General features: G+C 45.2%; 1 pseudogene; it reads right to left on the bottom strand.

Annotated features, from left to right (window-relative positions):
• Positions 1-24,621: 24,621 nt before the first annotated feature.
• Positions 24,622-24,872, bottom strand: LOC114692125 (annotated as a pseudogene).
• Between the last annotated feature and the right edge of the window lie 1,477 nt (positions 24,873-26,349).

The raw sequence follows: 26,349 nt of genomic DNA, 5'->3' as shown, positions 1-26,349 counted from the left end.
TCACAGGCACCATCCTGTCTCAGCCTCCCAAGCTGCTAGGATTACATGGGTCACCTCAAGGCGAATTCAAAGCACCCAATTGCCTCCCACTAAATGCATTAGCATCTTACCCTTATTACTGTTCAAAGGCTTAAGTACAAAACTTAGGCTCCTTAATGGGAAGAAGCCTCTGCTGATTTCTCCTTCTGGTTCATCATCCTACTTGAGCAAGATGTTGCAACCACACTGAATGTACCAGGAGTGTGGCTGTTAATAACCACTTGTACATCTTCACTCGGGGGCTGGGGAAAACACCCAGGTGAAAAGCTACACACCAAGACACATGCAGGCACAAGCAGGCATGCAGGCATAAGCAGCGAAGGAGGAATCATCTTGGGAGTGTGCCAACGTTCTCCTATTGGTCGCTGTGCTGGGGATAAAACCCAGGCTCTTATGCATGCTAGACAAACACTACCTCTGAGCCACATTCATGGTGCCTAATGTCAACTGTACAATACTTCACTGAGGTTGTTTGGGTTTGAGTTGGATTTTTTTTATTACATTTATTTATCTTGTGTGTCTCTGTTCACACATGTGCATGCTAGGATATACATGTACAGAGGCCACAGAACAACTTTCATCTTCTACCATTGGGTCCTGGGGATCAAACTCAGACTTGAAGGCAAATGCCTTTCCTGCTAAGCCATCTCACTGGCCCTATTGAGACAAGATCTCATTACATAGTAAATGCTAGCCCTGAACCCAAGATCCTCCTTCCTCATCCTTCCAAGTGTTAGCATTACAGCTCATGACACCTTGTCCTTTCTGGATCCCTTTCTCAGTCTGTCTTTTCAACGTATCTTTACCCCCACACATGAAACTGGGCCATGGACATGTTAGATGAGTGCTCTACCACTGAGCTACCTCACCAGAACTCTCCTTACTTTTCATTTGGAGACAGGGTCTCCCTAAGTTGCCCAGCATGGCCTTCAACTTCTGCTCGTCCTCCTGATCTTCTCCTGTGCTTGGATTAGAAGCAGACACCACCAGGCTTGGCTTCTTTCATTCTCTATAAGCGGTGATTTGCTATCTAAAGCTGACTCTCCAAGGTTAGCCCATTCCTAAAAATGGTAAGCCACTGCCCGTAAGTGGGTACACCAACCCATCCACCGGTCATACCCAACCACGTCTATTTTCATTCGGTCACAGTCTGGCCCCTAGTTACCTGCCGCAGTCACTTCAAAACCAGTTACCAGGAAACTAGAAACAGCCTCATTCCATCCCACCCACCCCCGCTGAGCCCAGTGAAATTATTCAAACCTGCCAATGCTGAGTCTGTATATTAATCACTTCTCTCATCGCTGTGACAAAATCCCCGAGAAAAAGCAGCTGAAGGGAAGAAGAGTTATTTTGGCTCACACAGTTTGACAGTGCAGCCACTGGGACATGGCTACATGATGGTCATGTCACATTTGAAGTCAAGAAGCAGAGAGAGAGGAACACTGGTACTCAACTTACTTCTCTTTATCAGTTTGGTGTTCCAGCACCTGGAATGGCTCCACCCATATCCAGGTGTGTCTTCTCTTCAACCTGCCAACACAGGTATCATCTAGGTGATCACAGATCTGGTAAAATTGACAATGAAGGTTACTCATCATAGCCTACTCTCCATGTCCTGGCTATTCTTTCTTAGGAAACCACAATAGAGGCTCTTGCCTCCACCTCCTGAGTGGCACACATACTCATAAGCCCTTTGTGGTCCCTCATGGCATGGCATGGCCTCTCCTCTTGAGATCCGTAAGAAACATGCTTCAAAATGAATAGGAAGGCTTTGCTCAGCCAGATTTCATACTGAAAATGTAAATATTCACAACAGCCCAAAGGTAGAAAAAAAAAAGCCAAGAGTCTATCAAGAGATGTCTAGACAAACAAAATGTGCTCTGTCCTCACAATGAAATGTCATTCAGCCTTAGGAAGAAACCCTGTCACATGCTGTAACATGAATGAACCTTGAGGACATTATGCTAAATGAAATAGGCCGGACAAAAAGAATGAGTGCTCAATGATTTGATTGATATGAAGAACCCAGAGCCATCAAATTCATAGAAGAAGAAGAATGGTGGTAACAGCAGGATGGAAATTACAGAGAAAAGAGAGATAATAAATAAAGACAACGTTTTTGTTTTGTGTTGTTTAAGTTTGGTTTGGGTTTTTGTTGGTTTTTTGTTGTGTTGTGTTTTGTTTTGTTTTGAGACAGGGTTTCTCTATGTAGCTCTGGTTGTCCTGGAACTTGCTTTGTAGACCAGGATGGCTATAAACTCACAGAGATCCACCTGCCTTTGCCTCCCAAATACTGGAATTAAAGGCATGAGCCATCATGTCTGACAAGAACAGAATTTCTGTTTTATAGGATAAAAAAGTTCTAGAAACAAGGCCGGGCAGTGTTGGCTCACGCCTTTAATCTCAGCACTTGGGAGGCAGAGGCAGGCAGATCTCTGTGAGTTCGAGGCTAGCCTGGTCTACAAAGAGAGTTCCAGGAAAGGCACAAAGCTACACATAGAAACCCTGTCTCAAAAAAAAAAAAAAAAAAAAAAAAAAAGTTGTAGAAACAAGTGGTAATGATTGAACAATATGTAAAGACACTAAATTATACACTTAGAAATGATTAAGAGCCAAGCATGTTGGTGCATGCCTGTAATCCAAGCACTCAAAAGATAGCTACAAGTTCAAGGCCAGCCTATTCCACAAAGTGAGTTCCAGGCCAGCCAGGGCTACCCAAACTTTCTCAACTAAAGAAATAAATCCACTCTCCATCGTCATCTCTTTGAGTTTTCCCATGCTGTGCCATGGGCTCCCCTGGCTTCAGCGCCTTCTGCCTTTTGCCTACACACTCACAACCTAAGGCAGACCTGAACAACAGGTCCCCATTGGAGCCTTTCAAACCTTCCCTGTCCCTGCCGTCCCTACCTCCTTCACTGCCCCTACTGCCGTCTCCAAGGACATTGTCACTCTCCATTGGATCTCCTAGCCACCTTTCAAAGGCCAAGCAGCCCCAAGACCCCCGCCCTGCAGTGTCCCTCCCAAGTGTGCTTACTCAGTGCTCTCTCACTGTGTCCTTTATTCTTTCATTACACCGTGCATCGACTTGTGTTAGTGATTCCATTCTGGAGTGAAGCTCTGAGGAATGCGAAGAGATTATTTGTTCAAATCCCTTCATTTGTAGGGAGGAAAGCAGCCCTACAGGACTGCGTCCCCAGTGCTCAGCATTCATTAGTGATGGAGGAGAAAAAAGAATCCATGCCTCAGTGTATATTTCCCTTTCTCTTTCTTTTCTTTCAAGACTGGGTTTCTCTGTATAGCTCTAGCTGTCCTGGAACTCGCTGTGTTGACCAGGCAGGCTTCAAACTCAGCCAGCCTCGGCCTCCTGAGTGCTGGGATTGAAGGCACATGCCACTACCATGTGCTGTGGGATGTCTTTGTGTACGCTGTGAATATGTTACTCTGATTGGTTGATAAATAAAGCTGCATTGGCCTATGGCAAGAGAGAAGAAAAGAGAGGAGGGAGAGACGCCAGCCACCACAGAAGTAGCAAGATGCCAGCAGACCAGTAATGCCACAACCTCATGGAAACTTATAGATTAATAGAAATGGGTTAAGTTATAAGAGCTAGCTAGCAAGAAGCCTACCATAGGCTATACATTTGGTAATTAATATTAAGCCTCTAAACGATTATTTTATAAGCAGATGAGGGGCCGAGGAGCCAGGCGTGACTACCTTTTCTTTCTATAACACCAAGCTGCCTCTATTTAACTATATATAAGCATTAGCCAACCAGGCATGCTAGTAGCACATGCCTTTAACACTACCAGTTGAGATACTAAGGCAGGAGAATCAGAAGTTCAAGGCTAGCCCTCATCTACAGAACAAGTTCAGTTCACGGCAATAGAACAGTGACTAAGTAAGACACTGGGCTACCTGAGATTTTGTCTAAAAAATGAAAAACAATCTAAATGTGTTAGCTTTGCTGTCCCCAACATGAAGCAATGTCAGGATAAACGATGGCCATATGTCATCTGTGCCCCCAAAGCACCTAAGAGCATCTTCACAAGGCCATGTTGAACCTGAGTGTGTTTCTAGGCCCACCCGGCTACCTGTGGCCTGTGGGTTTTCTCAGCTGTCTCTTTCCTTTTATTATTGCTAGTTTATGTTTATTTTGTTTTATTTTTGTTTGTTGGTTTTGAGATGGCCTAGAACTAGTGACAGATTTCCTACCCCAGTCTTTCAAGTGCTGGGTTTATAGATTTCAAGCTCAATGGTCAGCTTTATTTTTTTTAATTTCTATCTATCTATCTATCTATCTATCTATCTATCTGTCTGTCTGTCTGTCTGTCTATGTATCCATCTATCACAGAGTCTCACTAGGTAGGTCAGGCAGGTCTTGAACTCATGATCCTCCTCTTCTACCTCCTGAGTGCTGAGATTGCATATGGCTGCACTCTGACACAGTTCCTTATGAACAAAATATTTTCAGACTTGCAGTGTAGCTCAGTGACAGTGTTTGTTCATGGATTAGGCGTGAGGCCCTAGATTTGACCCCCAGCACTGAAGGAAAAAGAATAAAATGATTTTATCTTCCCAATCGAGACAGGTTTCCTTGTGATGGTGTCTAACATGGCCAGCAGAGTGCCCGCCTTGCACACACAAAGCCCTGGGGTTGATTCCCAACATGGTCAGGTAAGTGGCACCATACGCCTAACATTCAGAAACTAGAGGCAGAGGTAAAGGCATTCAAGGTCTTTAGTTACATGGCATTTGGCTACAAGGCTAGCTCAAGACCAACCTGGACTACATGAGACTCTATCTTTAAAAAAAAAAAAAAAGGCAACAGGTGGTGGTGGCACAAGCCTTAATCCCAGCACTTGGGAGGCAGAGGCAGGCGGATCTCTGTGAGTTCAAGGCCAGCCTGGGCTACAGAGTAAGTTCCAGGAAAGGCTCCAAAGCTACACAGAGAACCCCTGTCTCAAAACACCAAAAAAAAAAAAAAAAAAAAAAAAAAAACCAAAACAAATAGAAATAGATACTATCCCTAGGGGAGGGGGGGTGGATTGCAACTTCAAAGCACATTCTGGTTTTCTTTTTTTCTGGAACCTAACTGTGGTGTTTGCAACAATGAAGCTTGTTCTAATTTTATCTCAACTTTGTAGGCAGATCGTTCCCAAGGTTGGCCTGGTTCACCTATTTCCTAGTCCATTAATCCATCGCTCTAGCTGCCTCGACTGTGTGGGGATTTTTTCAGATGGGACATACACAAGCTGCTTCCTCCCTCACACTGCTCTTGAAAAACCAAAAAGAAAGCAAACGCAGCCAGCCGTCCTGCAGAAGCTTCCTCTCTCCTTGTAGACCATGCTGGCGCCCCTTTGCAGGTCCAACAGCATTCCCGCAGTTATTTGTTCAAGTCCCATTACTTAGGGCACAACACACTCCTCTGCAGACAAGCTCATCTTTCTGGGAGAGTATTCCTTTCTTGGCTTAATGGATCCTGTCAGAGACAGGATGTGGCTTTTGCCATCACAACCCCCCCCCCCCCCCGCAAAAAAAAAAAAAAAAAATAGGGATAAAGGCAATGGAGATGGTGCCCCTGGCCGGCCCCATCAGCATCGGGATTTGAGGAAGAGGAAAAGGAAAAATATGGAAAGTTCAGAACACTAAATAACTTTTGAGAGACACTCAGATACATAATTACAAGAGTGGCTTGCAATTTTTAATTAAAACTTGGGTGGAAAGGAACACCCAGAAATGAGTGTCATTCATCAACTTAAAACACCAAGTAAGGTAAACACTGCCACAAACTCAGGGTGGGGGAGCCAGGGAGGAGAAAGAAAAGTGGAGTGATCACTCTAGATATCAAGCAAATCAAATTACCCTGAAGGTCCTGCCAGACACCCACATTAATCATTGGTTATCCCAGCTACACACCTGTACGGAGGAGAACCTGGCTACTCAAAAAACAAAAACAAAAACAAAAACCATACAGCTAGCAAAGTGGACCAGCAGGAGGGATGTGGAGGCAGATAGTCCACACATAGGCCAATGCGGAAGTGTCTAAATGGCCCTCACAGCTCCCCCCAGGCCTGGTTATAGCTGGAGGAGCTGGTTCTGGGCAGGACTATCCTTCACTCTCAGCCAATTCCCAACCCATTTTTTTTTTTGCGCTCGCTCTCTCTCTCTCTCTCTCTCTCTCTCTCTCTCTCTCTCTCTCTCTCTCTCTCTCTCTCGTGTGTGTGTGTGTGTGTGTGTGTGTGTGTGTGTGTGTGTGTGTGTGTCTTTTTCCCTGGAATCCTGGGGGAGGAAAAACCACCCCAGACACCAATTCCCCAAGAGGGAGCTGGGGTGACGTGGGGACAAAGAGCCTCTGACTTTGTTTCTTGTGTGGCCCAGGCTCTGGACACACACCCACAAGATGTCCCTGGGGCTGGTCACACACAGGAGGCTGGGAAGCAGCTTGGCCATCAGGCTGGAAGCTATTTGCACTGACGGAGCACTTTCAAGTGGTAACCATCTGAGTGTGTACTGTGTGCGTGCCAGAGTGCATTCAGAGGGAACAAATGATTTATTATTAGGGCCTCCACACACCCTCACTCAAAAAGGGAGGAACCTTTCCCCCTAGCTCTTTATCATTAAAACCTTAAAGCAGTGGAATCTATGTGGGCTCTTAAGCCAGCCTGGAAGGGAGTCACAGCTAATCAGGCAGCCAGCTCCGCCCCTCTGAGTACAACAATATGTAGAAACTGGTAAAATGGACTGCAGACCACTTGGATGTTAAACAGGGGAGGGGGGGCTCTCAAATAATGCAAAAGCCCTGTCTCAGTTTAGCTCTTCCATGTCCTTCTTGCAGAACAAATCTGAGGTGCACACAGCTGGACTACCCTCCAGAGGTGTGTGTGTGTGGGGGGCTTGGTGGGGGAGCTAAATAACGACTCATTTCAGATGCAGCACTTCTCAGCAAAACAGATTGGCCAGTCTCCTCTTCTAAATGACTCTTCTGACTAAGCAAGATGCTGCTAATAAAAGATAAATATGTAAACAAAAACAAAACAACAAGGAAAAAAAAAAAAAAAAAACACCACTATCTTTTAAGCAGCTGCTGGGAATGATGCTCCGAAAATTTTTAGGGGCTGGAGAGATGTTTAAGGCCAGGATTAGTTTCCACATGGTGTCTCACAACCATTCCTAACTCCAGTTCCTCGGGATCCCAAGCCCTCCTCTGACTTCCAAAGACATGCATGTGTTACATACACACACACATACACACACACACACACACACACACACACACACTCACACTCAGAGGCAAAATACTCATACACAGAAAATAAACCAACTATTTTTCTTTTTAAAAAAGAACTCTGAGCCGGGTGGTGGTGGTGGTGGTGGTGGTGGTGGTGGTGGTGCACACCTTTAATGCCCGCACAAGGGAGGCAGAGCCAGGCGGATCTCTGTGAGTTCGAGGCCAGCCTGGTCTACAGAGTGAGTTCCAGGAAAGTTGAAAAGCTACAGAGAAACCCTGTCTCGAAAAAACAAAAAAAAAAGGGAGGTGGGGAGAAAGAACTCTGCACTCACTAGCCCTCTCTCCCTGCAACTACCAGGTGAGATACACATTATTTTTTCCACCTTGGCTGTGGAGGAATTGGTGGAGGTTAAGGGACAGGCCTAGAGTGCCATGGCCTGCAGAGGGGCTCCATGCTTGGGTCTCTGAGATCCCAAGTCTCTTTATGGAATACATGGTTATTCTTGTTTCCATTTTTATGAACAAAGGTGGCAAACCTTCCTTCCCTTGGGAAAACAACGTTCTATATAAGCAAACAGTCCGGACACTTCAAACTAATTCTTCGAATGTTTTTAAGTTTTCAGGTCACTGGAAATGGAACTTTTCTAATTGTATGTTCTATGTTTCCACAGCCAACAAAAGAGCCAAAGCTGAGGAAATGTCCCAAGGAACAGTTGCCCAGCAGGCAGGAACTGCAGCCTTTAGTCTCTGAGGAGCTAGGGGAGGGGAATCTGGCACCCCAAGACTGCTGCTTGTGGCAATGTAGGAGTGGGGGCAAGATCCAGGAGAGGAGAGCCAGAGAGGAGAGCCAAAGAGGCTGAGGGTTGTTAGTTGAATGAAACCCACCGGAGAATAAAGGGATTACAAAGGCTTTTAACCACCAAGGAATGAAGACACACTATGGATCAAGAAATAAACAGCCAGCCACTGTAATGACAAGTTTTAATCCCAGGACTCAGAAAGCTGAAACAGGAGGATAATTGTGAGTTAGAGTCTCTGGACTACAGAGACTCTGCCTCGAGAAAAGTACAAAATATATTAAAATATAGACACAGGCCATTAATGGTATCCACATCTATAGTCACAGCACTCAGGAAGCAGAGGCAGATGAATTGGAGTTCAAGGCCAACTTCGGCTGCATATTGAACTCAAGGCCAGCCTAGGCTATGTGAGACATTGTCTGGAAAAAAAAAAAGGAGGAGGAGGGTGTCCTGGAGAGGTTACAGTGTTCCTGCAGAGGACCTAACTTCAGTTTCCAACACCCATGTAGAACAGCTCACAATCATCTAAAACTCCAGGTCCAAGGGATCCGACTCCTTCATCTGGACTGCTGAATTCACACATGCATATAACCTCACACAAAGACACAGATAAATAATTTAAAATAAAAATATTTAAAATATTTAAGTAAATAGATAAATAAAACCAGGTGTTGTAGTTTATGCTTATAATCCCAATGAACAGGAGGTTGAGGCAGGAGGGTCACCAAGATCATCACATAGAAAGATCTTCTCTTAAAAATAAATAAATAAATAAAATTGTTTTGCCCGAGCCCAGATCTCGGAGACCCCCAAAGACTATCACGGTGACCAAATCCTGCATGTAAAAGCAAAGAGCCTTTATTTTCAGCTCTGGGGCTTGGTCTGTCTGTTCCACACAGTGGTAAGAGCAGAGAGCCCTGAGTCCAGTCAGGATAGGGTTTTTATCATAGCAGAGGTTGGGGTGAGGGGATTTCCAGGGTCCAGGACCCTGATTGGCTGACAATTGTCTAGGGGTATCTGTAACACAAAAATAGGTATGTGCTAGACTCAGGGACATCTGGCCACCTTATCTAATGGTTGGAATGTTTGGGATGTCGGGTACTTCCCCATCCCTGGGTGGATCCCTGGGTGGTGTCAGCTTATGGCTTTTCTTGGATCTGGGTGTTGCCTGCCAGTAAGCCTGTCACAGAAGCTGTGTCTGGGCCCCTAAGCCTGTCATGGCTGCTGTGTGCTCAAGCTATTTGGGGGCCCCTCCACAAAAATAAAACAAAATTTTGGCCAGGTAGTGGTGGCACACACCTTTAATCCCAGCACTCAGGAGGCAGAGGCAGACAGATCTCTGTGAGTTCAAGGCCAGCCTGGTCTACAGAGCGAGAATCCAAGACTATACAGAGAAACCTTGTCTTGAAAAATAAAAAATAAATTTAAAATAGCAAATGTGGTGGGGCACACTTGTAATCCCAGCTGGGGACAGCAGGACCAGAAGTTCAAGGTCATCTTCAATTACTTAGCAAGTTTGAGGCTAGCCTGGGCTACCTATTGCAAACAAACAGAAAGAAAACGCACACATATACATTCAATTTTTTTAATTCATAATTAACTTTAGGTTAGGTGCTTTGTTTTGTTTTATTTTGAGACAAAGTCTCATTATATAGCTTTGGCTGGCCTAGAACTCACTAGTAGATCAACCTGGCCTCAAACTCACAGAGATCTGCCTACCTCTGCCTCCAGAGTGCTGGGATTAAAGGTATGGGCCATGATGCCTCACAATAAATACATTTTTAAAAAATAAAAAAACATGTCAGATGTTGGTGGCATGTGCCTTTAATCCCAGCACTTAAAAGGCAGCAGCAAGAGGATCTCTATGAATTTTGAGGCCAGCCTGGTCTACAAAGTGAGTTCCAAGACATCCAGGGCTACACAGTGAAACCCTGTCTCGAAAAATCAAATAAATAAATAAAAGACATTATAAAAATTTTTTGGCAAGTATATTGTCTCACTTCGCCCAATGACAATATATTTCAGGACACGTTATCTCAAAAATATGACCTCTCGGCCTCCAGAAGAGAACAGGATACACTCTCATCTTTCTCCCAGCCTTCCTCCCTGCAGTCTTAAAACTCTCCTCTCTACCCTAAGGAAGGGAGCCTCCTTATCTCTGAAGACCCAGGAGCTCCTAAAAGAACCTGAGTGCAGGGCAGATTGCGCTCCCCGGCAGGAGCTCTTACAGTTCCATGTCTCATTCTGATAGACCACACCCAGAGCACCCCTTCCTCACCAGCCCGCACACACCTGCTTCTCCAGGGTCCCCACTTCTGACGTCCTCCTGTCTATCACTCAGCACTTACATTAAGCATGTTGATATGCTTTTCTCCTAATAATCTGTCTTCTGTTATGAGGACCCCCAGCTATGAACCCAGCCATAAGTGGGAAAAGATACATACTGTTAACCCTCACAGCCCTAAGTCACCTGGAGAAAAGCAAACCTTTGCAAAACAAAAAATGTGCATGAGCAAAATGTAAACAATTGTGGCAGCTACATGATGGCATTCCCCTTCTGCTTCCTCCTTACTGCATGGGGACTCCATTTATTGTTGTTGTTGTTATTACTATTATTATTACATCTACTTGTGTATGAGGACATGTGCACCTGCGCACATGCCAGGGTACATGCACAGAGGTCAGAGGACAGCTTGCAGAAGTTGGTTCTCTCCTTCCACCGTGTGTGTCCCGGGGATTGAACTCAGGTGTGTGGGGGGGGCAGTGCCTTTACCTACTGACCTGTCTCACTGGCTTCAATGGACTATGTTTTAACTGACACAAGAGAAACGTGCTGGATACACAACTTTGGAGCCAACTATTGTCCTCAAAAAAGCAGGTTGTAATCCAGTTATTCAGAAGGCCGAAACAAGAGGATTGTAAATCCACAGCCATCTTGGATACGTCTTGGGAAAATTCAAGGCCAGTTTGGGCAACTTAGTGAGACCCTGTCACCAAAAAGGAAAGAACACATATAAAGAAGACACTATATGGCCTCAAAACACTTAACATTTACAGCCAAATGTGAGACCCCTGACTGTGTCTCTTCTAGCCGAGTCACATTGGATACTTAATTTCCCAGCCTTGGTTACTCTTTCTGTAACATGGGACTAGAGAAGCCTGCTTCACAGGACTGCCATGAGAGTCAACAGATTCAACACCTGGTGCAGAGGGCTCGGCATGTTACTGAATTTATTGCCTGATTTATTGAATGAATACACTGGAAGCGTGCATGTGTGTTTTGCCCACATTCACAACAACACACAGTCTCCTGCCTTCTTCCACTGGATGTTAACCCATAAAATTCATGCTGAGATTTTTACGGACTGTGGCAATTACCAACTGTAAGTTGAAGCTGTAGCTGAGACTATCTTCAGATAAAGCCATCATGCGGGAGAATCAAGTAGATGATCAATTAAATATGTGGACTTGATATTATCACATGACTTATCTCACTCAGTTATTCAAACAGCCTCCTAAGGGTAGCATTATGTCCAAAGCATAGAAAGGTACAGCAACCTGAGCTGGCAAGATGATTCAGTTACTTAAAGTGCTTGCCACACAAGCTCGGTGACCCCAATTCAAACTCCATGAACCCACATAAAAGTGGAAAGAAAACCGATTTCACAAAGCTGTCCTCCACATGTATACTGTGGTACATATGCCCGTGTATACAAATGATATGGAAACATAGACACAATATTAATATGGTTTTGTTGTTTTAATTTTTTTTCAAGATATGGTTTCTCTGTGTAACCTTGGCTGTCCTGGAACTCACTTGGTAGGCCAGGCTGGCCTCAAACTCACAGACATCCTCCTGTCTCTGCCTCCCAAGTGCTGGAATTAAAAGGATGTACCAGCACCGCTCGGCTTTTTTTTTTTTTCAATTTGTAAAAAGATAAGTTCAACAGCCTCCATGATCACAGCATCAATAGTTCACATAACTAGGCTTTAGACCAGACCCCACCAAGGCCAAACCTCCATTTGTACATTTTATTTCATGTTGTCACTTATTTCCATAACCAATTTACATACAGCAATTGTGAGCCACCGGCAGGGTGTGGGTGCTGGGATCTGAAGGTCAGTCCTCACGAGAGAGCATCAAGGGCCCTTGCCCACTGCGCCAGCTCCCTAACCCCAGATACCGTGTGGGAAGTACAGCACCCACGGGCTGGAGGGATGACTCAGCCACTAAAGACGAGGCTCACAACCAAACAGACAAGAATGGCACCCGGAAGCTGGACAATTTCAGGGAAGTTTTTCAACAGTTTATGATCTGTGGATAAGCAATCATAAATATTACTGGTAAAAAGCAACCTCTCTCTCCATCTGTCTTTCTCTCTCTATTTCTGTTTCCTCCTCCCCTCCCCACAATTCATAGAATTCCTATAGATACAGAAATGGGGTTGGAAAGTCAAGAAGTTAATTCAAACTTTTTCTTCTATTTAGTGTTCCAAACAGAAAGAGTGAACAAGAAAGGAGAAAAATAAACACCTCTAAGCCCCAAGGGTTCATTCCCCCTTTGGGGCCAGGCCTGGTGGTGTGGCCTATAAACCCAGCACTTAAAAGGTAAACGCAGGAGGATTGAGAGTTCAAGGCCAGTCTCAACTGCAAAGCAATTTTGAAGTCAACCTGAGCCACAGAAGACACAGTCTCAAAACAGACAAACAAACTTGCCACACAAGCTCGGTGACCCCAGTTCAATCTCCATGAACCCACATAAAAGTGGAAAGAACGGGCGTGGTGGCGCACGCCTTTAATCCCAGCACTCGGGAGGCAGAGGCAGGCGGATCTCTGTGAATTCGAGGCCAGCCTGGGCTACCAAGTGAGTTCCAGGAAAGGCGCAAAGCTACACAGAGAAACCCTGTCTCGAAAAACCAAAAAAAAAAAAAGTGGAAAGAAAACCGATTTCGCAAAGCTGTCCTCCACATGTATACTGTGGTACCTATGCCCATGTACACAAATGATATGGAAACATAGACACAATATTAATATGGTTTGTTGTTTTAATTTTTTTTTTAAGATATGATTTCTCTGTGTAACAAAAAACAGAGGCAGGGCCAGCGGGGAAAGAACGTGCACTTTGGACTGAATAAAAAGCGTTTCACCCTGCGGTGAAGCTAGAGCTTGCCTGCTTCTGCTAGCGCTTTAGGCAGAATTTCCCAATCAGTGTGCTGAGATCACCGGTCATAGGAAAGATACCGATCCTTCAAGCCTCGAGACAGCCAGCGTCAGGGTGGCCGGTGACCCCAGGTCTGTTTCCATCTGTCATCACAGAAAAAGATGAGGAAGTTCTCGTCTCAAACAGAGAAACGGGGTGTCGAGACAGCCTCCGTGGTTAAGAGCACTCACTGGCTGCCCTACCAGAGGACCCAAGTTCAATTCCCAGTACCCACATGGCAACTCAAAACTGTCAGTAATTCCAGTTCCAATCTGACACCCTCAACTAGCCTCCAAGGTCAGGAGACATGCAAGTAATGTACAGACATACAATGCAGGCAAAGCACACAAACACATAAAATTTTAAAAATTTAAAAATTCAAACAAAGAAAGGTTTACTATTTTTTTTTTTAATTCTACACATTAAAATGAAATTGACACCGTTTGTGAGAGGTTTTGGACTATCTGCACACATGCCAATGAATAATTTGCTTCATTATGGATATGGCTCCATCAGAGTCAACTGCTAAATAAACTCACACACAGCCATGGTTTGGGGCTGGGAGCCTAACTGGGACCCGGCTACGAATTGAGAGGGAGTCACACAAAAGTTCTGGATCAGCAGGCTGTAAAAACCAAGAGAACAGGCGGCACAAGACAGGTGGAAACCAGGCTCCCACACAGGCTCACACCCTTGGCGTGACATGGAAGCTCCCGTCTCCGTCCTCTGACAAAAAGCACAAGCTGAAGGGCCCTGAGGCTCACTGCTCAGTTACGTTTGTGAGGTTGATCTCCCTGGCCCACGAGGAACGTGACTCTGAAGTGACCAGTCTCTCTGGGTTGGTTCTCCACTCTCCAGTCCTTCTCTGACTGTACACCGAGCTCTGCTCCGCTCATTAGAGTATTCATTCTTTCTCATGAAATGAAGGGTTGCCCAATCCTAGGGTGAAAAATAAAGCTAATCAAGATCTTTGAACTAAATTGTTATCATTCTGTCCTCTGGGACAGCATCACCAAGTGGAACCCCAGGAATGAGCGTGGTGACTCACTCACAGGAACACGCAGCCATTTAAACCGGCAGCTGGGGTGAGGCATTGTGACTCACACCTGCAATTCCAGCACTCAGGAGCTTGAGACGTGAGGACCAACGTGAGTTTGAGAACAGCTTCGGGGAGAGAGAGTGAGACTCCAACTCAAAAATAAAACAAGACTTGGCACCAAGTCTGACAGCCTGGATATGAGACCTGAGACACACTTGATGGAAAAAGAACACCGATTCCTACAAGTTGTCCTCTGATCTCCACACATACCCTGCAGCACCCACCCACACTCACTCACACACACACACACACACACACACACACACACACAAATACATAAACAAAAGTAACTTTTTAAAAATGTTAAAGTAAGCCAGGCGGTGGTGGCACACGACTTTAATCCCAGCACTTGGGAGGCAGAGGCAGGCAGATCTCAGTGAGGTGTTTGGTTGTTTGTTTGGTTGGTTTTTGAGGCCAGCCTGCTCTACAAATCGAGTTCCAGGACAGCCAGGGGTGTTACACAGAGAAACCCTGTCTTGAAAAACCAAAAAAAGAAAAAGTTAAAGTAGAGAGAATGAGTCTAGATGACACAAAATAACAAATGCCTGTCACATATTTCTTCTTCTCCACCAGGTCTCCATTATCTTCCACCAAGTCCCTTCTTATCAAACCGGATATGGTGGCTGTGGTGGTTTGAATGAGAATGGCCCCTATAGGCTCATATATTTGAATGCTTGGTCCCTAACTGGTAGAACTATTTTGGGAAGGATTAGGATATGTGGCCTTGCTGGAGAAAGTGTGTCACTAAGGTAGGCTTTGAGGTTTCAAAAACCCATGCCAGGCCCAGTCTCCATCTCTCTGCCTCGGTGGGTCTGACCAACAGATAGGGCGGAGGCAGGACCGGTCCAGCCGGTCTCTCCCTGGGGCTGAGCAGGATGATGAGTGTCGAACGACCCAGACCTCCCCTGTCCACCGGAGAGAAGCACACTGGGCCGGGAGTCTTATCGAAGCAGGAACTCGCTTTATTATATCAGGAGTAAACTTATATAGGTTGGGGTGATGAGGGGAGGAGGATAGTGGGCCAATGAGATGATGCTATCTCAGCAGTTACTAGGCAGAGGCCGATTCTAGGTCAGGTAGTGCTGAGTCATTTATGTGGAAGTCATGTCCCAGGACAGGTCACCAAACTCGAGCAAGGCTCGGGAAGTTACACTGGGCCTCACACCCGGGCCTTATGGGGCCCTACCTGCCTCCAGCTCGCCAGTAAGATATAAGATCTCAGCTACTGCTCTGGCACCATCCCGCCTGCCTGCTGCCCTGCTCTCTGTTATAAGGACCATGGACTCACCCTCTGACACTATGAACGTGCTCTCAGTTAAGTACTTTCTTTTACAAATGTCCTTGGTCATGTTGTCTCTTCACAATACAACAATATAACAGCATAACACAACATACAATGTAACAGTAACTAAGGTAGTGGCAATCACCTGTTGTCCTAATACTTGGGAAGAAGGATCAGGAGTTCAAGATCATCGTAAGATAAATAGCAAGTATGAAGCAACTCTGAGTTTCTTTACACTATCTCAAAAAAAGAAGGCAGCTAATATCTCAGGGCCAAATTTAAACTCTACATCTTCCAAAGAATTTGTTCTAACCTTTTCTGCCACCATTACCATAGCAATTTTTTTTCTCTCACACCACAATTTATTTTCAGGATTTGTGTTTTTGGATTTCATCTCCCCTATCACATAAGAACTATTTAAAGATCAGAGTCGACATAGAGTCTCAAGCCCAGCAAAGCACTTGCTCATTCAGCCTTGACAAGCATGCATTGAGCATCTTTGTGCATAAGTCTAGAGAACTGTAGATTCACAGGGTGTGTTAGAGAACTGTGTCCAGTGATGAACAAAAGAAATGTACTCACTGTCTTTTTGAAACTTGTATTTTTTTTGGGTGCATAGGCAAGAAAACGGCCAGTAACAAAATGAGGTTAATGCTCCTACAGGAAGAGGATAAATAATGTAAGAGTATGCAGAGTAAATATCTAGGATATGATTGATGACTAGCCAGTGAAGAAAACTTCATGGGCTTGTAATAAATATAAATGATTTGAATTATAAATTACCAAATACACCAACAATGATGATACAGTCTAACAAGCAAAAATGAAGAACTTTCAAGTTCTTTTTGTCTACTTTTGATTTGGATTTTTGGTTTTGATTTTGTGGTTTTTTGTTGTTGAAAGGGGGTCTCAGATAACCTTGGCTGGCCTCAAACTCCCTAGGCAACTGTAAATGACTTTGGACTGCTAATCCTCTTGGTCATCTCTCCCAAGTGCTGGGATGACAAGCTTGTATCATCATGTCCAGTTTATGTGAAACTGAGGATGCAACACAGGACAGCACACGTGCCGGGCGAGCATGCTGCCAGCTGAGCTACGTCCGTCCCCTGCCTCTGTTGTGTTTTTTGAGACAATGTCTCGTGTAGCCCACACCTCAAATAAGTAGCCAAAGCTGATCTTGAGTGCCTAATCTTCTTGTTTCTGCCCCAAAAAAGCTAGAATTACAGGCATTTACCACCTCACTTGGCTTCTGTCTGCTTCTTAAATTAATATTTTTAGTGTGATAGAGTATTGTGTTAACCCAGTACTCTGGAGCCTAAGACAGGAAGAGTATGGATTTAAAGGCTAGCAATGAAAACACAGCAAGACCCTGAACCAAAAACAATATATCTATACACATTGGATGTGGTGGCACATATCTGTAATCTCAATGCTTGGAACATGGATGCAATAGGGTGGGTGTTAAGGTCATCCTCTGCTATATATCAAGTTTGAAGCCTCCTTGAGTTATATGAAACCCTATCTCAAATAAATAAACACGTTTAATTGATTCTTTTTTCTTTGGGGAGGGGGTGCATTGTGTCACGGTAAGCATGCAGAGGTCAGAGAACAACTTATAGGAAAATTAGTTCTCTCCTTCTATCATGTGCATCTTAGGGCTCTAGCTCAGGATGCCCTACTTGGTGGTGTCAAGTGCCTTTACCCACCGAGCCATCTCACTAGCCCAGACTTAACAGATTCTTGACACATAACAATTGCACATTTTTATGGGGTACACTGTGACATGTCAGGTCAAGTATTCAATGTGAAATGATCAGATCATTGTGCTTGGTGTGGCCATCTTCTTCTCCACATTGCAAGTAGATACACACATGGGGTTTCTCTGTTGTCTCCAACATGATTGTATCATACCAGAAATATTTTTTAAAGATTTATATATTTATTTATTTATTATGTATAGTGTTCTGTCTGGAAGCATGCCTGAACACCAGAAGAGGGATCCAGACCTCACTGTAGATGGGTGTGAGCCACCATGTGGCTGCTGGGAATTGAACTCAGGACCTCTGGAAGAGCAGCTAGTGCTCTTAACCTCTGAGCCAGCTGGCCTCGAACTCACAGAGATGCGCTGGCTCTGCCTCCCGAGTGCTGGGATTAAAGGCGTGCACCACCACCGCCCAGCCAGAAATATCTTTTTTAAGTGAGGATAAGATATTTAGGAAGTTTAGAGGCAGGGGTCCCCATCAAGAGCTAGCACTAGCACACCAGCATTGGGCTGGAAGCTGTCCAGATACGGCCGTGTGAGCATTTTGCTGGTGTGCAAAGCGTAGTGACTAGGGAGGAGGGAGGCTGGGAGTGAGAGAGTTGAAAAGAGGTTACAAATCGTGAAGAGAAATAACAGCATTTACTTCCAAATGATGACTCTTTATCTCCCCACCCCAGGCCTATTTGTTGACAAGCCATTGTATCAAAATTTGTTGGTCAGGGAAAGAGACGCCTTGTGTTCATGCAGCACGCTAGGCCTTGATCTTGTCTCTGCTGGAATTCGAGAGGCTCCCCATAAGCAATCAGCCTCCTAATGGGCAAGGGGCACCTCTGGGAATGAGAATTTGACAAGGCTTGTCAAAACTGTCAGGTAGTAGTGCAGAGTCTTTTTCATTCCCTCGTCCCTACCACAGGAGGGGGACAACTCTGTGAGCTATGCCAACCCCTTGAGGACAAGCACTAAAACCACCGGAAACGCCGCCGCTCAGATAGGAGCAGGGCGCACACACGAATCTACCATATTTCTTTTAAATGCTAGATGAATAAAACCGCAGACTCGGTGCACAGTATATCTAGGGGCAGTGCGAAGAGGCAGTAGTAACTAAATAGTCTCCCCATTTCCGCCCCTGTTCCCCTCCACTCCATGACCAGGCAGAAGTGATTAAATTGCCCAAGGAATCAAGCAAGTTGTAGTCACCCCTCTGGAGATACAAATTTATCTATGGACAGTTTTTCCCTGAGGCTGTTACGTGATGCCCTCAGCACTGCAGTGCAGAAGCCTACAGGGATAAAAGTCAGCTTCATCGTGGGTGCACCCACACCCTAAAAAGAAAAGGTATCATTTGGTAGGGTGCCTGCTTAGCATGTATGAAGCGCTGGGTTCGATCCCCGGCTCAGCATAAAACCAGGCATGGTGGCATGTGCCCACGATCCTAGCATTGAAGAAGCAAAGGCAGAAGGATCAGAGAGGCAAGTGGATCTGTGAGTTTGAGGCCAGCCTGGTCTACAGAGTCATTTCCAGGACAATCAGGGCTACACAGAGAAGAAACCCTGTCTCGAAAAACCAAAAAAGAAAGAAAAAAAGAGGAAGGGAGGGAGGGAGGGAGGGAGGGAGGGAGGGAGGGAGGAAGGAAGGAAGGAAGGAAGGAAGGAAGGAAGGAAGGAAGGAAGGGAAGATATCAAAAGCTTAGCATGGGGACTGGAGAGATGGCTCAGTGGTTCAGAGTACTTGTATCTACATTGAGCAGTTTACAACTCCAGCTCCACGAGATCCACTGTTCTCTTTTGGCCTCTGAAGGTACTGGCGCGCATACAGCAATAATAAATGAGAAGCATTAAAGAAGTCAGCCAAGCTCAGAGGGGGGTATAGGCAGGAGGATTAGAAGTTTACAGCATCCTCTGAACCACAGTGAGTTTGAGACCATCCTGAGACCCCTGAGATCCTAGAGAGAGGGGACGGGACAGAGACAGAGAGAAGGAGACTGGCCAGTCATGGGGCACACACCCATAATCTTAGCATTCAAGGGATGAAGCTGGAGGATTGCCATGAGTTCAACACCAGTCTGGACTATATAGTAAGTAGGAGGCCTTGTCTCAAAAGAGAGAGAGAGAAAGAGAGAGAGAGAGAGAGAGAGAGAGAGAGAGAGAGAGAGAGAGAGAGAGAAGACAAAAGGTACTACCCCCTTCATGTGTTTTTGGTGAGTCATATGCAGCCAGGGGATTTAGCAGCAGTTTGAGGCCTTCTGGGTGTGTGTGGGAGGGGGGCATCTGGGTGTACGGGGGAAGGAGGGACCAGCTGGTCCACACAGCAGACCCCCTCATTCCATGCTCACAAGCATGCAGCCCACCCCAGAAATGGCACCACAGGACACAGCTGCATTTGGGCTTCTAATTACTTCACTGTCTAATTCATGCTAACACAGCAATTAGTGATAAAGCTCAAAACACTCATACACATTAGCCTGACGACATTTAATTATGACATTAGATGCACTGCACTTTGTTACATAGGTAGCTTAGCAAGTGATGAGAAATCTACATGTCTGGCCCCTCGGACTGACGATGTAGTAAAAGTAGGAGAAGCTGCTGTGAAACCCTCAGCTTGTCGTTAAACAAAACATGTGTTTTTATGGGAGGTGCACCATTTCTAGATGCTGGTGAGAACAGCAGCGTTCCCTGGTCAGGAGACATGACTAGATCTTGATAGTAAAAAAAGAAAAAAAAAAAAAAGCAAAAGGAGAAGCTGATCCTGGTGGTGCACACACCTGGGCTAACCATGAGACAATGGCAAGAAGTTGATGAGTTCAAAGCCAGCCTGGGCTACATAGTGAAATAAAGTATAGACAGACAGAAGGAGAGAGAAAAAGAAAGAAAAAAAGAAAGAAAGAGAGAGAGGGAGGGAGGGAGGGAGGAAGGAAGGAAGGAAGGAAGGAAGAGAGAGGGGGAGGAAGAGAGACAGAAGGGAAGGAGGGAGAAAAGGAGAGCAAGAGGAAAGGAAGGAAAGGGGGCAACAAGAAAGGAAGGGAGAAGGAAGGAAAGACGAGAAGAGGAAGGGAGGGAAAGAGGGGGGAAGGAAGAAGGGAAGGAGGGAGGGAATGTGGGAAGGAAGGAAAAAAGGAAGATCAGCGACTGGTTCTGACTTTCGGCCTCTCTGTATACAATCTCATTTTCAGTGTCTTAGATGTTAGCAGGAAATAAAGGGGAGATGTGAGATTCTTTGCCAGAATAGTCCATGGGCTGTGCTGTTCACTGGTGGTTTACATGGAGCCTGTTCATGAGACATGATGAATAGTTCAGCAGCACTGCCAAAAAGCACATAAATCTGGCCGTCCTTGGTGTAATTGACAGGAGGCTCGTCTCACGGATACGAACGGCGGCACTGGCTTATCGCAGCCCGATCCCCAAGTGGGCATTCGGAGCAGCTGATTATGCAATCCGCAGTTGCTGACACTACAAGTTTGGGGTCTGTTCCTTATAGCACCCAATTAGCAGCCACATAAAGCCCCACTCGCCTTGATCAGCCTCATCCAGATGTGAAGAGCCAACAAGAGGGATACAGGTGACCACACAAACCCAGCTAGAGCACCCAGGCCTGAGTAAAGGGAGCGTGAGACAGGGCCCTCAGATCCACAAGTTCCCCTTTGCTCACCAGGCAGCCTGGCTTCAGAGAGCTGCAGCGGAGAGCAGCCTCCACAGCGGCCCCGCAAGGTGTCCTCTGTGAGCCCCACCCCACAAGCTCGTTCTCCCTCCACCTCATCTCCTTCTCGGCTTAGTTGACAGCTTTGCTTTCCAAACTCACGTCTAAACTCTCAACATGCTGTGTGCTACTTGAACTTAAGAACCTCACTGCCTTCCTCTTGGGTCTTTAAGATTTCTCGGAAGCAGACACAAAGCCCTGGGTTCAAACCCCACCATCTCAAAAAGCAGGTCTGGTGTTGCATGCCTATAAACCCAGCACTTATTCAAGGTTATCCTTGGCTATATAAGATTCTGGAAGCCAGCCTGGGCTACAAGAGACTATCTCAGAGAGAGAGAGAGAGAGAAAACTTTTAAACAAAAACAAGACAATAATGACTTCTCAGGCACTATGAAGATTAAAGATTACATAACAAACAAGTTGTAAAACCCCTTGAAAGCATAAAAATGCCTACGAGTAATTATTACCATTGTTATTAACCACCTCGGTTCATCACATACAGTAAACAGAAGACAATAAAGAGGGGACTCTTAAATGCAGTATCAGCAGCCAGAGCCATTTATTACAATGCTATTTGCTCTGATTCCATTACCGTTATAAAATTTTACGCTCATCTAGCACTTTTCATCTGAGAATGTCAGAGTGCTGGAACAGCATGGACTCTAATTACACTAATCCTTGGAACTCGAAGGAAGCAGCCTCCGAAGGCCACTTCCGATGCCATGACTCACCATCCAAGAGGCAAGAGGTCCAGTCCAGATCTGGGGAGGCCTCCTGCTGAGAGCTGCACCTCAAAACTTCTGAAGTCTGAAGAAGCTGTAGGTAAGCCTCTCTCTCTCTCTCTCTCTCTCTCTCTCTCTCTCTCTCTCTCTCTCTCTCTCTTTCTCTCTCTCTCTCCATGCTAAGGATGAAACCTGGTGCCTCACATAAGCTAAGCATTCACTCTATAAGACAGCTAGCTACATGCCAAGCCCTCATCTCATTTTCCTTCTTTTCCTTCTTCTTCCTGTGCTGGGGTGCTGGGGATTGAACCTAAGAACATTTATTTTAAATTTGTGTGTGTTTGTGGTATAGCTGTGTATACGCAATGTATGTACATGTGTGTGCACACACTTGTCCACTGAATTTTTTTTAATTGTTTATTTAAATGTATTTTATGTGCATTGGTGTTAAGGTGTCAGATCCCCTGGAATCAGAGTTACAGTCAGTTGTGAGCTGTCATGTGGGTGCTTGGAATTGAACCCAGATCCTCTGAAAGAGCAGCCAGTGTTCTTGACTGCTGAGCCATCTCTCCAGGCCCTTGTCCACTGAATTTTAAGCCAGCATGCCCATAGATGTTACAAACACAGATGCTCATGAATCTCACTGAGGTGGAAGAGCAGCTGTGTTGGGCTTGGGGGTGTAACTCAGGGCTAAGATCTAGTGGCTGCTGGAGCCTCTTTTGAAATGGAAGAGCTACTCTAGGGGGTGGGGATCTATTGGGATGGTTCATTGGATAGCGGCACTTGCCACCAAGACTGACGACCTGAGTATGATTCCCAGAACTCACTTGGTGGAAGGAGAGAATTGACTTCTGCAGGCCTCCACGTGTACACTAAATAAATAAATATAAGGAGCAAAACAAAACGGAAACTGGGCTGATTATAGTGGTATTCACCTGTCATCCCAGCCCTTGAACCGCAGAAGCAGGAGGATCAGGAGTTCAAGGTCATCCTCAGCTACATAGCAAGTTTGAGGGCAACAAATGCTACAGGAGACTCTGTCTCAAACACATAGAAGATGTTTTCCAATCCCGGCTGGAAACACGTACCGTGGAGGAAACGACGCGGGGTGTAATTGTGCTAGCATTTCTTTCCATTTCCCCCCTTGATTTCCACTGAGCTGCATACGTCAAAGAAAACAGGAAGCTCCCTCTGTTAAGACTGTGTGGTGGTATTGTGTTCACCAAAATATTGTGTACTCTAATAAAAATATCTGGGGTCAGAGAACAGACAGCCACTAGATACAAAGGCTAGAAAATGGTGGCACTCACACCTTTAATCCTAGCATTCCAGAGATAGAAATCCCTCTGGATCTCTGTGAGTTCAAGGCCACATTGGAAATAGCCAAGCAAGGTGACACGCCTTTAATCCCAGAAAGCCAGCCTTTAATCCCAGGGAGTGGTGGTAGAAAACAGGAAGATATATAAGGCGTGAGGACCAGAAACTAGCGGCATTTGGCTGGTTAAGATTTTGGCTGGTTAAGCATTCAGGCTTTTGAGCAGCAGTTCAGCTGAGAGCCATTGGGATGAGGACACAGAAGCCTCCAGTCTGAGGAGGCAAGACCAGCTGAGGATCCGGCGGAGGTGAGATAGCTGTGGCTTGTCCTGTCTCTCTGATCTACCAGCATGGACCCCAATAACTGGCCTCAGGTTTGATTTTATTAATAAGAACTTTTAAGGTTCCTGCTACAAGACTGTCCCCTAAAGACTCCCGTAAGTGCACTTATTCCAGCACACAGTCACTCTTTGGCCCAAGAGCTTAAGACACCAAGTTTACATACTCAGGATGATGGAAAGCAGAGCAGCAGAGTTAACCAACAGCAAAAGAGTAAACAGTTTCATTTACCCCTCAAACAGAGAGAAAACAGCCAGGCTGGGGTAGGCCATGCACCTCACACGGGCCAAATTGCTCTTGTGATTACCATGTTACTGTCACGCAAAGCCCCAGCCTCCTACAGAGCCACAATATCAGAGGTGAGCTGTGCCCTATGCAGTCCCAATTGTCAACTGCTCTTGTCGTCGCCGAGCTCAAGCTGAGCCACTACTCAGCTTGACAGACAATAACAATAACAACAACAAAAAAGCCCTGCCTGGTAAATTATTGTTTTTATACACAAAGCAGATCAGTTTGGTAGACAGTTTCCACAATATCCAACAAGCCACAGACATGTTCTCCAGTCTTACCCCATTAGATCCAAGTGTACCCTCAGGGCATACGATCCTTCTCCAGGCCACTGCGGTCTTACACAAACATTATGATTAGTACCATGCTTGTTCCTATTAGCGTCAGCAAAGAAGAATGGGAACGAGGGGGGGGGGACCCACAAAGTCCCAAGCAGAGAAATTAAAGCTGATATGTTTTTTCATTGATAGATAATTGTACATCTTTACGGGACACATAAGATACAGAACATTTATACATTGGATAATGATTAACTTAGGATATTAATCATCTCAAACATCATTGAGTTGACATCTTTTTTTTCTTTTTCTTTTATTTATTTATTTATTTTTTTGCAGGGGGGCAGCTATTTAAGACAGGGTGTCCTGTAGCCCAGGCTGACCTCAAACTCAAATTCCTGATCCTCCTGCTTCTGTCTCCCAAGTATTGAGATTACAACATCAAACCATACTCGGTGTTTTCTTGCTTGCTTTTTTTTGTTTGTTTGGTTTGGTTTGGTTTGGTTGTTGTTGGTTTGGTTTGGTTTAACTTTCTCACTTTTATTTATGACAAATATTCTCCGATCACTTCTGATCACAGGTTCTTTGAGACAATTCCATGAGCATTAACCAATCTTAGAATAGAATCATCTGGCTCTCCCATCCGGCGAATGGCCCCACAGATAGCATAGGTTTCAGACTGGCCATTAACCCACCTGGGACCTTGCCAGCCTCAGCCACATTCATCTGGATGAACGTGTCGACCTTGACACCAATAATGCGGTTGCTCTCAGAGCATTTCCAAAGCACTTGTGGGTTGATGAACTTGCCCTGGTGCTTCTGCATGTGGAGGATGTGCCTGCTCATTCCAGGTCCAGTGGGAGTGCACAAAGATGGTTATTTGTTTGTTTTAACCTTGGGGTTTTTAGCTTTGCTTTGTTTTGACACAGTGTCTCACTATATAACCTAGGCTGACCTTAAACTCAAACTTCTCCTGCCTTTGCCCCCCCCCCCACTTGCCCAGTAAGGGGTATGTTCATTTTTACTACATGAATTATATACATAATAATGGAAAACCGGGCAAGTCCAGGAACTCATTTCTATCTCTACATAATTTATTTCAAAGTTGACAAGCACAGTTCCCAATGATGACCTCCAAGTTCACAAATGCAAAGGAGAATAAATGAATCAGGGAAAGTATCTCACCCTGAACCTACTTACTAAGAGCAACTGAATCCGGTATAGCAGACCCCACTCAAGTTTCACAGTGGAATTCTATACAGCTGTAAAGAAAACTGAAATTCATATGTCAATGGATGAATTGGAAAATACTGTACTGAGTGAAATAACCTAGACACAGAAAGACAAATGCCACATGTTCTCTCTTATTTGTGGTTCCTAAATCTAAAGCTTTAGATTTGAGTGCAGAACCTGGAATAACCATAGAAGCCAATAAAGTAGAAAACCTGCAGGTGTGGGGGTGAGAGTGGTTTCTCTAGGTCAGGACACCGATGTCATGAAGAGGGAAAGGGGAAAGAGGAAAAGACTTAACTAGGTGGCTAATATGGAGGGAGAGGGGTGGTGGAGGGGAAATAACACTAAGGGTGTTTGGAAAAGCCATAGGGAAGCGTACTATTTAATAAACTTTTTTTAAAATTTTTTTTTTGGTTTTTTAAGGCAGGGTCTCTCTGTGTAACTTTGGATCCTGTCCTGGAATTCCCTCTGTAGACCAGGCTGGCCTCGAACTCACAGAGATCCTCCTGCCTCTGCCTCCCAATTGCTGGAATTAAAGGTGTGCACTACCACTGCCTGGCTATAAATTTATTTTAAAATACATATATAGACAGGCAAATAGACAGTAGATAGATGATAGATGAGAGAGAGAGAGAGAGAGAGAGAGAGAGAGAGAGAGAGAGATGATAGATAGATAGATACATAGAGTTTTAGTGCAGTTACCTAAAAAAGCAGGCTAATGATCCCCATGATCCCCTACATCCAGGAGCCCCAGACTAACAAAAACCCCAGTGTAAGGCCGGTGATATCTTCCTTCATCAAATAAACCTCTTTTTGCAGCAAACAGATAATATTATGAGATCTACAACCTACTAAAATGCAGAGAATAAATAACTGTGGGGTGCTCAGCTCCAAATGGGGCGTCTATAAACAACCCCCACACATGAGGTTCAGGGAACATCGAGGAAGAGGAAGCAGAACGACTGTAAGAGCCTGGAGGCCTTTGCTCAGTGACTGCCATCTGAGTGTCTTCTGGACAGGACAGCCTTCAACTCTCAACAACATGGCTGACTGTCTGAGGCCTGCAAAG

This window comes from Peromyscus leucopus, chromosome 5 (assembly GCF_004664715.2).
Source record: "Peromyscus leucopus breed LL Stock chromosome 5, UCI_PerLeu_2.1, whole genome shotgun sequence".
Lineage (NCBI taxonomy): Eukaryota > Metazoa > Chordata > Mammalia > Rodentia > Cricetidae > Peromyscus > Peromyscus leucopus.
This window is presented reverse-complemented; position numbering and strand designations above follow the sequence as displayed.